Here is a 12970-nt window from a genome sequence, read left to right on the forward strand (position 1 = left end):
TAAGATGGTTGCCCAAGTTCACAACACCTATAATCTAAAAAATAAAATAGTAAACGATAATACTAGAAAAGCATCTGGTATGTTCATCAAGGACATAACTCATAAAATGGATGATGGAAATAAAGAAGATAATCTAGGTATAGTCAAAATTGAAGATAGTAAGACTAATAAATGGGAACCCAAAAGGGAAGTGTAGTTCAAAGGTGTAGAGATAATCAAGGTCAATACCCAAGAAAACAAATCAAATCCTGATGTCATCAGACACGTGGAGGAGCCCATGGTTCAAGTGCAAGTAGTTAGAGGTAATATTTTCAAACCTATTGAATATAATCTGGTGGACATGATTTCTATGTTGTCACAAATTACTATTACAGTCCCTCTATCTAGAATGTATAAGATAGAAGAGCATAAGAGTAAAACCCTCTCTTGGTTAGGAGGAATTGGGAACAATGATACTTTTGAAAGGGAGTCATCAATAGGGTAAGAAGTACCGCTTGTAGTAAAAGAAAAAGGAAGACAAAGGAGTCATGTCCCAAATACAACAAATGTATTTGGATTATTCATCTACAACATATATAAAAAATATTGACCCTTTCTTCCTTAGCCTTATCATAAATGGGAAAACCTTGAAGAATTACATTTTCAATTCTAGAGCCTAAAATATAATCATGATATTTAGGATTATAGAAGCCTTTATTTTGAAAGTAGACATAAAGAAGGGTAGGTGTAAAGCTATCGATGAAAGATAAGTCCATGTCATAAATACCATTAATTTATTACCATTTAGAGTAGCTTCTTACCCTAATGTTGACCTAATTATGACTATCCTAGTAGTTGATATTCCTCCACAACATGGAATGTTGCTCTCAAGAAAATGGAGCGTTGCAATGGGAGGTAGCTTACAATGTGATTTGTCATTTTCTACTTTTCACATAACCAAGAGTTACCCACATATTTGAGGAATCTATTTATACAAATGCTACCTATTTTCTAGATACAGAGGTGAATGCTTTGAGAGCTAAAATCACCATTCAAGAAATTGAAAATTCAATCCCATTAATTTTACAAGAAGCAACAAAATGTTTTGATTCTCATAACCTTTGGACTATTTATTTTGATGGAGAAAATTGTAAGGATGGGTCAAGAGCTAGAGTAGTCTTCATATCTCTAGAGAAAAATAAATTTAGGTTTTCATTTACCTTGAATTTTGCTTGTACCAATAAAATTGCAGAGTATGAAGCACTTTTAGTTGGATTGAAAGTAGTCGCAAATTATGGTATCAAAAAATTGCATGTTATTGGTGATTCAGAACTATTTGTGTCTCAAATTAAGGAGACATATGCATCTAACAACAAAATATTGAAATAGTATAGGAATGTTGTATGGGATTAGATTAAATAATTTGATTCTTTTGAGATTTCTGGGATGGATAGAAGTAACAACAAAATGGCTGATCTATTGGCTAATGTGACCATTAAACTCGATGACATATCATTTGCCAGTGTATCCAAGATTGAGATGTCAAACATACTATCCTTTCCTAACAATATAGAAAATTGATAGTTATTGAGGATGATAAAAGCATTTTAATTTTTCTCCTAAATGAAGATACATACCATGGATGGGAACTAGATGTAGCACTTTGGTTGAAAATAAATATGGAAAAGAAACCATTTTTGGCCAGGAAATTTTGCATCTAAAATAAACAAAATGCCCAAAGGATTGGTGGAATTAGAGAATGTCTTTGGTAATCAAGACAGGTGAATCTAGAAATCAAAGACAAAAAAACACAAGAGCATGAAGAAGTAAACCTTGGAAAACTGAGTCACCTAAGAAAGTGTACATAGGTGATACTTTGTCTCTTGTAATTAGAAAATCCTTGATTGATTTGCTAAGAAAAATTAGGCAATTTTTTGCATTGTCATATGATGATCTCAAGGTTTATCAGAAAGACTTATTTCAGCATGTTATATCACTAAGAGAAAATGTCAATCCTTTCAGACAGAAGAAAATACCCATTAACCCCACTTTAGCCCCTAAGATGCAAGAATAGCTTACGAAGTTAAGGGATGGGGGGATTATTAATCCTATCAGAAATTCTTCTTGGGTATCCAACCTAGTACCAGTCAAGAATAAAAATGGTGATATTGGATTATGTGTTGACTTTAGAAATTTGAACATTGCTTCTCTAAAGGATAACTATGGTTTGCCTAACATGGAGGCTATGTTGCAGTAGGTAATTGGTTTTGAATTAATGTCCATGATTGACAATTTTTTTGGGTATAAGCAAGTGCTAGTTAATGAGAAGGAGCAGTTCAAGACAACCTGCACAACCCCCTAGGGAACATATGTGTATGTTTATATGCCTTTTGGTTTGATAAATATAGGAGCTACATTCAAAAGAGCTATGGTTGTTGCATTCAAGGAATATATTAATAACTTCATGGTCTTTTATTAGGATGATTTAACAACCTATTCAAAAAATCCTAAGGACCACTATAAGCACCTAGAGAAGATTTTTGTAAAAGCCTTGTAGTATGGAGCTTCATTGAGCTAAAAAAGTGCACTTGTGGAGTAATTGAAGGAAAATTGTTTGGCCACATATTGTCCAAAGATGGATTTAAGATTGATCCAAAAAGGTTGGTAGCAATATATAAATTCCCTAAACCTAAAAATGTGAAAGGTATTCAATTCTTCTTTGGCTAAGCCTATTTCTTAAGAAGGTTTGTAACTAACTTTGTTGAGATCACCAGACATATTTTAAAAATGCTTAAGAAGGAAGTAGTAATCAATTGGGAAGGTGAACCATCTATTACTTTCCAAGAAATCAAAGATGCCATAAAAATGCACTAGTACTAAGGACACCAAATCATGAAAAGCCAATGCATATATTTTCTTTTTCTTCTTTCCATACCATAGCAATAATTTTACTTCAAAAAAATAAAAAGGGCTATGAACAACCCATTGCATTATTTAGTAAATCACTCCAACATGCAAAATTAAAATATGAGATTAATGAGAAGAGGGATATCAAATTTGATGGCTTGGTCAAATTTGGATGATAACCAAATAAATGTTGTAGATGAAGACCATAGGTCAAACACATGTAAAATGGACAATTGTGATGGGTACAAGAATGTTATATACTATTTACAACATATATCTAGGCTTCATTTCATTTGACTAATAATGAAAAATGGTCTATAAAGTTGCATGCAATTAGATATATCATTGTTAATGGAAGGTTATAATGGAGAAACTTTGAAGGGGTACTGTTGAAATGCATTGATCATAAGGAATCAGAGAAGATACTCCTTCAGACTCGTTCAAGAGTATTGTAATGCCTTGCCTGGAGATCCTTGGAATATAAGGATAAAACATGCACTAAATAATTTTTTTCTTTAGATAAGTTACTTAATAATAGCAAAAGTAACCAAGTGCAATAATGAAACACTAGGACAAGGTGATGAGAATAGGGAACATGGCAAGACTTACATGTTCACCTACACTAGAAAAAGTCTTACAACTACTTCCAAATATCTCCAAGCTCAAAACTACAACTCACAAACCAAAACCACAGGAATCATGAGTATGTACCAAGGAGATTTTCTCATTCAATCCCAAGGTAAAATTTCCTAGCATGATTACACATACAAGTTCATATCCACTAATCATATCATAATCATGATTTGCAAGAAGAGACCAAAAATGGTCAAGCAAAAGATGAGGGCTCGTTGAACTTATACTTAAATGATATATTTTAAACTGCATAGAAACATCTGCTAAAATAGGAAGGAGTGCAACCTTAAAGGGTACTAAAAAAACCAATCAACTATAGACCAAAAAGCTCAGAGATACCTACTATTTGTCCAAGCAAGTTTTTTCAAGAAAACTAGGCAACACTTTATAATAGCCAGGTGATACTTTTCACTATAGCCAAATGGTACTTCTTGTCATTCCCATCAATATGTATTGGATATATATATATATATATATATATATATATATATATATATATATATATATATATATATATATATATATATATATATATATATATACGTATGTAATTATTATGATCTGTAGAGTCATGACTCTTTGGCCATGTAGGGTCATGCCTCTACAGAGGCATCACTAACTAATGGTCAGTTGGAGTAAACCAATACTGCATTAATATAAACAGTCGACAATGACATATGCAATAACACAATACCATTATAAAGTAGTCTATTGAATATATAACCTATCGATAAGAATATCAATTGCATGTTTATGGTAATCATTAAACACTCATATATATGTATGTGTGTACACATGAGAGAGTGAGAATAGCAATAATGGTTATTAGTAATAAATGATATAGGCTTGTATATGACCGATTACTTCTACAAATGCTATACATCAACACTCCCTCTTAGAAAGGGAGAAGTAATATACCTTAGATTTTTGAATAGAATATTTGATTACTTTATCTAAACTTAACACTTTGAAATAGTGACTAGTTTAGAAAATAAAAATCACTAAGTCATGAACACAATCATAATGTACACCATGATCTCTAATTGTCCGAAAAAATATCTAGAGTAATCATAATGAATATGTTAGCTATGATATTTAATTTCCCAAAGCAATATCTAGAGATGTCCTTAGTAATAACATGAAAAAAATTTACTCATGATCTCTAATTGTCTGAAACAATATCTAGAGATGTCTATGGTAACAAATGAGCTCGTTAACTATGATCTCTAATTGCCCAAAGCAATATCTAGAGATGTCCATGATAACAAGCCTATCATTTGCAAGATCGTTAGCTTAAAAATAATTACCTTCTAAACAAATATGTCCATGAATTATCATCACCTTTCAATAAATTTCTAATGTGACTAAACAAAAATAGAAGCATAAAACTCACATGAATTGAAATTTTTTAATTCAATATTCAATATTACAAATTAATCATACCAAGTTTTTCTCTAAAGTATTTCAACTTCACTTTAGGAAGAGGCTTGGTAAAGATATCAGTTGTTTGTTCATTAGTACATATGTACTCCATTTGAATGATTCCTTGATTCACCATGTCTCAAATGTAGTGGTAAGGAATTTCAACATGTTTGGAGTGATTGTGGAAAAATGGATTGGTTTAAAGCTTGATGCAACTTCAATTATCACAATGAATCATAATGGGCTTCAAAGGCTTTTTGAATAAATCTACTAGCAATTTTCATATAAATATCACTTCTCTAGCACCCAAACAAGATGTAATGTATTCTACTTTGGTGGAACTTAATGCAACTAAAGTTTATTTTTGCTAGACAAAGAAACCACACCAGATCCTAGATTGAAGCAATAATCAGAAGTACTCTTACATTCACTAGGAGTGTCTACCTAATCAGAATTAGAATATCCATAAAGTTTGATGTTGACTTTATCATATTTGATTCCCATTCCAATAGTACCCTTTAGATATCTCAAAATGTATTTAGATACATGCAAATGTATTTAGATACATGCAAATGTATCTTCTTTGGTCCACACATAAACTGACTCAAGGTGTTAGTAGCATAACATATGTCAGGACAAGTATTCACCAAATCAATTAAAGATTCAATAATCTTCCTATAGTAAGTAGAATCTATAGGTTCTGAATTGATCATATCATCCTTCAACTTGTGTAGATTTACTTCCATAGGAGTAGCAGCTAGTTTACATTCCATTATTCTAATTTTTTACTAAAATATCAACTGTATAATTTCCTTGATTCAAAAGAATGCAGTTATCCTGTTGCAAGACTTCTAATCCAAGAAAGTAGTGGCATAGACCTAAGTCTTTCATTTCAAACTCTACTGAGTTCTTGTTTACATTTCTCTATGAGATGTTCCTCACCTATTATCAACAAATTATCAACATATAACACAAGAATAATCATATCATCACCATCTATCTTGAAGTATAAGTTAGGATCAACTTCATTTTTAGAATATCCCAACTTCATTAGATAATTGTCTATCCTTTCATTCACACTCTAGGAGCCTATTTGAGACCATAAAGAGCTTTCTTTAATTTAAAAATGTGAGTTATGCTGGCATGAGTGTTGAATCTTTTGAGTTGCTCAATATAAACTTCTTCTTCAATTTTTCCACTTACAAATGTTATTTTGACATCAATTTGATGAACCTTCCATCCCTTGGAAGCTACAATATCCAAGATGGTTCTGAGAGAAGTATATCTAGCAATTGGTACAAATGTTTCTTCATAATCAATGCCTTCTTTCTATGAGAAACCACATGCTACAAATCTGGCTTTGTACTTTTCAATGCTACCATTAGATGCATGCTTAATTTTAAACAACCATTTGGAAGAAATAACTAAATTTTTTTAGGTCTTGGTATAACATCCCATACATCATTTTTTAGTATAGAGTAATATTATTTAATGATTATTTCTTTCCAAGACTAATTTGAAAGTGCTTCTTTAACAGTACAATGTTCATTTTTTATAAGTTTATTTAATAATGCAACATAACATGATTGATTTCTTCTTCTTTTGATTTCTCAAATCACTTCATTAGGTCCAACCTAATTTTCTTCTATCATTTTCCTAGCCCAAAGTGGCCTCTTTTAATTGTTGACATTTTCATAATCTTCATGATTAGACATAGTGGAATAGGATGGTTCAATATCATTCTTCCTCTCAATTTTTTCTTGTTGATTTTCATCTACTTCAATAATAGATTCATCACTATTTGTAGAGATATTAAAGGCAATATCTTCTTCAAATTTCACATATTTGCTAATCTTAATTGTTCTTTGACCTATAATGAAGATCCTGCATCCTTTTGTAGTTTCACTATATCCAATAAGTATCCCCTTCTTTTTAGAAGGTTCTAGTTTTGTTCTTTTCTCTTTATGAATGCGGATACAAATAGGACATCCAAATATTCTTAGATGGCTTAGATCAGGTTTAATGCCTATGGATACATCTTCTAGAGTAGTGTTCTCCAATATTCAGTTTGGGCATCTATTTTGAATGTAGATTGCAGTGTTAGATGCTTCAACACAAAAGGAAGCATGAAGGTTTTGATTGTGCATCATTTCTCTAGTAGATTCAACAATTGATCTATTTTTATGTTCAATAGCTCCATTCTGTTGAGGATTATATGGTATAGAAAACTCCCTCATAATCACAACAACAATGCAAAAATTCTTAAAAATATTAGAAATGTATTCACCTCCATTATCTGACCTTAAATTTTTATTTTCTATCCTAACTAATTTTCAACTAAGGCTTTGAACTCTTTGAATTTTGATAAAACTTCAGCTGATTCTTTCTATTTCAGAAAATAGATCCAAGTTTTTCTAGAGTAAACATCAATAAAAATTACATAGAAGAAGCACTTGTTAAGAAAAGGTACATACATAGGACTACAAAGTTCAATGTGGATCAGTTCAAGAATGGATTTAGATTTGTGAACACTTTTAGGAAATGATTGTTTAGTATTTTTGGCTAAAGCACATACTTTGCAAATACTTAAGTGATTAGTTTTGAGACTAGGTAAACCTTTTACAATTTTTCCTATGGATGACAATGCATGAAAGTGAAGGTGACCTAGCCTCCTATGCCAAATTTTGGTGGAATTTGAATTTTCATGACTAAGAGCTAGGTTTTTATTATTAAAAAGTTTATAAAGACTTTCATCTCTAAATTTTATGGAAATGGCTTTCTTGATATTAGAGTTCTTGGGCCAAGATAGAGCTTTGCCTCTTGGAATGTGATTATGAATCCTTGATCAGCAAGACTAGAAATAGAGACTAGGTTTCTCTTTATTCCTAGTATATATATAACATTTTTGAGTTGTAGTGTAATTCCTAAATTTAGGTAAACTAAATAGGAACCAATTCCTTTAATATGATGAGTAGAGTTAGCTCCAATGGTAACTTATTCTAAGGCTTGTTGAAAGAAAGTTTCAAATTTGTCTTTAAACTCGGTGATGTGTTGAGATGCTCCACTGTCTATGATCCATGTGTTGTGGTTTTAGTTTAATTCACTTGAAAGTGCTAAGTAAAAAGTATAGTTTTGTCTTTCTTCTTTCTCTACACCTTCTCCTTTGATTTCTACTAAGGTTGCTTGAATTTTCTTCTTTTCAGGGTAGAAGTTATGTGAGTGACCAATTTTGTCACATTTAAAACATCTAACTTTGGACCAATCACATTGCTTATATGATTTGTTAGATTCCCTTTTGTTGTATTTCAATTTTCTTTTCTTGTTTGATTTCACAAGAAGTGCTTGAATTTCTCCCTCTTTATTTGTACTTAGTCCTCTTGAGACTAATCTAGATTCTTCTTGTGTACATTCATTCTTTAATAAATTGAATTTAAGGAGTTTGGGTCGAGAGCTTAAACCTCAAATAAATATTTCTAATGATAGAGGAAGACCTCTTAGTGCTATCATGCTGATTTCTTTGCCATCAACTCAATTTTCCATTGTTACAAGTTGATCTTTTAGTTCAGAAATCCTTAGAAAGTATGAAGTAATAGATTCTCCATTTTTCATCTTTATATATAGTAGATCTTGTTTTAGGGTTAATAATCTACTAGTATTGTTGATTTCAAATGTATCTCAAATAGTGGAGAACATATCAAATGTAGACTTGAGACTAGATATGGATGGAATAATATGATCTTTTAAAATCTATTATGATTTTCATTACTTTATTATTATGTCTTTTCCATTTTACTTTCTCTGGTTCATTTTCAGGCATAAATATATTTGTCTCAATATATTCCTCTAATTCCATTTTCATTAATATTATCATTACTCAAATTTTCCATGATGAGAAATTAGATGCACCCTCAAGCCTATCTTCTAGTCTCACATGATTCACCATTTTAATAATATAATTTAGCTTTTGAAAAAATATGAGATTTTAGATTTTAATTTTGAGTAATAGCTTTTCTTACCAAAATGGCTCTGATACCATGTTAATGTTTGTGGATATCTGATAGATAAAACTATTACAGTAAATATGGGAACAATAGATACTCTTAGTTGTATAGTAGTAGGGCAGAGTTGTTCTTCAAAGAATGGTGATCTCCAAATTGCTTATGTGTAGAATCACCTTCTCTATATATTGCTAATAATATAGATTGTATGCTAAATATAACAATGATCTTGCAAATTATATTTCAAAGAAAAAGTACTGGAAAGTATTTGTAATGTTTGGAATGTAGATTGTTGGCTTTGAGATGCCATGTATAGATGTCATTCCCACTAATCTGCATTGGATATATATATATATGTATGCAATGGTTAGGACCCATAGAGTCATCACCCTACGTGACCTTTGGCCATGTAGTCTCATGCTTCTATGGAGGCATAACTAACTAATGGTTAGTTGGAGTAAACCAATTCTGCATTAATATAAATAGTCAACAATGCCATAGGAAATAACACAATGCCATTATAAAGTAGTCTATCAAATATATAACTTGCTGATAAGAATATCAATCCCATGTTTATGGTAATCATTAACAACAAATATATATGTATATATAGGTGTGTGAGAGAGAAAATCAATAAATATTATTGGATAAATATGATACAGGTTTATATATGACTGACTACTTCTACAGATGCTATACATTAATACTTCTCAATATGGCTAGGCGATAGTTCTCAGTATGGCCATGTGATACTTCACTAGTATTGTATGATATTTCACTCTACTATGGTATGATGCTTTCTAGCATCGTACAAGATTTCTTCTTAAGGAATGCAATACTCTTCCAATATCACACAATGTTCAACCACTATCACCCAAGATTAAAAACAAACAACTCGATGAACATTCTAAAGGGAAAGAGAGTTAGAACCTCTACATTAGGGAGTACCAAATCCATAATAATTGAGGCTTGGATACTAGAATGCATGAAAGACAAAGCACCATGCAATAGGGAGTAGAATACAACTATCCATTTGATCCATAGCATCATATGAAGGAACATGCAGAAAGAAACATCATAATATACATACATGGTTCATAAACCAACACCATATCAATGAAAACATAAATAATAATGCATGAACACAACTAAAAATCATGTGCAATTCCTTCCAACTATAATAGCATCATGAGACCTCGAAGGGCCTAGCCACCTCCTGTGCATAACATCTCAAACTACAACCTAGATTGTTAGAGCTATCTTATAAGGGCATTACTACTAAAATGTAATAATATCATAAGGACAAGGAAAATTAACATGCTAACAAGTAAAGATATTCCAACTAATCAAAACACATCATCTAATCATATGGTAAACATCATAATACAAGAATGCATCAAATAAACTAACATCATCTAAACATGATATCCATACATTCCAATGAAAGCATAAATCACAAGGAAGCATACACCAGAATCTTGAATATAACTAGTGAACATCAAGAACTAGTCACACTGGAACTGTATATGAGCAATGTTAGTATGCTAATAGAAACCAAATTTAAATAAAGCTTCTACAAACTAAACAAAATTCATAAACTTCAAGATAGACTAAGATGAGCTCTTAATTGAGAATATGAGCCATTAATGGGCTCTCTCAATAAGAAGCTCTCTTGTTGAGTAGCTTTGTCTAAATGGATAGGATGTATGCTCAATATGCTTCCAAAGGCTTCAATGGATGATTGTGGATTTTTGGTGTGGATAGATGGCTTTAGTATGGATTTGGCTCTCAAAATAGCATTATAACTTTACTTCATGGATTGTGTTATTTTGCAAAGGGGAAGGATCCAATTTATAGGCAAGAGGCTTGAGGGATTGAGGGCTAAGATGCAAGGATGGGAAAAAGCTTATGGAGGGCTTAGATTGCATGAGAGGAGAGCACATGGATTGTGCTTCCTTACAACCAATCAAGGAGTGACACATGTCACATGGTGAGAGGATGGAGGAAAGGGCAAGGATGAGTCAACAAAGGAGGCTCAAGGGATAAAATCTTCATAAAGACCCTCATAATGACTTGTAAGAGCAATAAAAGGGCTTGTAAGAGTCATTTATGACCTAGTGGACTTCATAAAGTTTTATGGTTGAGATATTTTGAGGGTGATGAGAGAAAATTCGACTTGGACTTGATTAGGAAAGTTTTAAGCTTGTTTAGGCTTGTGCAAATGATTAGAGGATGGATTAGGATGGTTTAGGATTAGCTTAAGGATAGGCAAGTGGATGGCATTTAATGAGGGTGGGTGAAAGAGGAGATATTTGTTAACTTTGGCTTGGGTTAGTATGTCTTAACCCATGTTTAGGGAATGTGACAAGGTTAGGAGGGGATTAGGATTAGGTTTAAAGACATCTTCTAGAAGAGTCTAGAATTTGGATGAGGATAAAGACTTTCTAGAATAGTCTAGAATTTCCTAGGATGAGGATGAAGACTTTCTAGAAGAGTCTAGAACTTCTTAGGATGAGGATAAATTAGATTTTTAGGAAATAAATAAAGTTTTATTTATTTCAAGGGTTTGGGTTGAGGAGATATTTATTAAAAATTTTTTAATAAACATGAGGATCAATATTTAATTTTAATTAAATATTTTGAGTTGGGATTAGGGGTAGGAAATGATGGGATTAGCCTTTAATCGAAATTAAAGAAGGATTAGAAGATTTTGGAAGAGGTTATTGGTCATAAGGAAATTGGCCAAGTTTTGGGAAAAAAAATAAATTTTTTATTTATTTTAGGATTTTTGTCAATTTATTAATTAAATAATTAATAAATAAAGAAATAATGTTTAAATAAGATTTAAACATTTTTGGGAGGGATTCCTTAATTAAATATTTTTAATTAAGATAAAGGGATTTAATGGCATAAAAATTAATTAATTAATTAATTAATTAATTAATTAATAAATGATGATGTCATCAGGACTTTTTCAGAAAATAAAAATACTTTATTTTTTAAAGGTTTTTAGGTGTCTACAGGAACAATAGACCTTCTCTATACACCAGTCTCCATAGTGGTATAGGTAGCTATGCCTCCTAACCATGTGGAACCCATAGGCCCACTCGCACCATGTTGATGGAGATAATGATTTGACCACAAAGATAGATAGAAAGTAAATGTCCATGGCTAACACTCATGCTAGAAAGTAAAGATGACTAAACTCAACAACATTAGACAATACAAGTACTAAAAGTCCTAGTCAAACACTCAACAAATAACTATGTAGAGGCTCATAATATGGAGAGTCTCGTGGCATCAAATAGCCCAAGCAAGCATTGGCACCTCACACTTCCCAATGAAAGGAGAAAAATCCAAAATCTTCTTATTATCTTAGTTTTATTACCCATTATTTTATTTAGTTATTACTTATTTAAAACTTCTTCCACCAACCCTTGGGGCATAATGATCACCAGGCTGTGAGATAAAAGCCCCCCTCCATGCTTCTACCCTACCCTACCCATTCTCATCCAATGATGAGTTCTCATAGGCATGCATATTCCTAACCCAACCCCAAATGAACATAATTTTGAGAAATACCATGGGAGATCGAGCCTCTCAAGTCACCTAACAAATGCACATGCACATGCTTGTGTGTGGTGTACCACCATCACAAAGATCATAACATAAAGGATGGATGAGAAGATAAGTAATAATAACACTCAATCAAATACAAGCTCAATAGGATGGATTCTACATGAATCCCAATGATGCAACAAGACCAGACATCGTGAACTCACTCAACTAACCTCATTCTAAGAGTATGGATTCTACATGAATGCTAATGTCTACTAAAATAATCATTAGGGTCGAAAAGAAACAATAACTCTAGCTATAATTTCACTCAACTAAACACAATATTAGAAGTATGGATGCAACACACATCCCAATGCAAACATAAAGATGCAACAATGGTTGGATTGATATCCTATAGATAATTTAAATCCACAACCAACACCATGCCTATTAGGATTTAACAACAGATAGAA

The sequence above is a fragment of the Cupressus sempervirens genome, chromosome 6, assembly GCF_028749045.1.
Source record: "Cupressus sempervirens isolate cs-2001-9-10 chromosome 6, ASM2874904v1, whole genome shotgun sequence".
Taxonomy (NCBI): domain Eukaryota; kingdom Viridiplantae; phylum Streptophyta; class Pinopsida; order Cupressales; family Cupressaceae; genus Cupressus; species Cupressus sempervirens.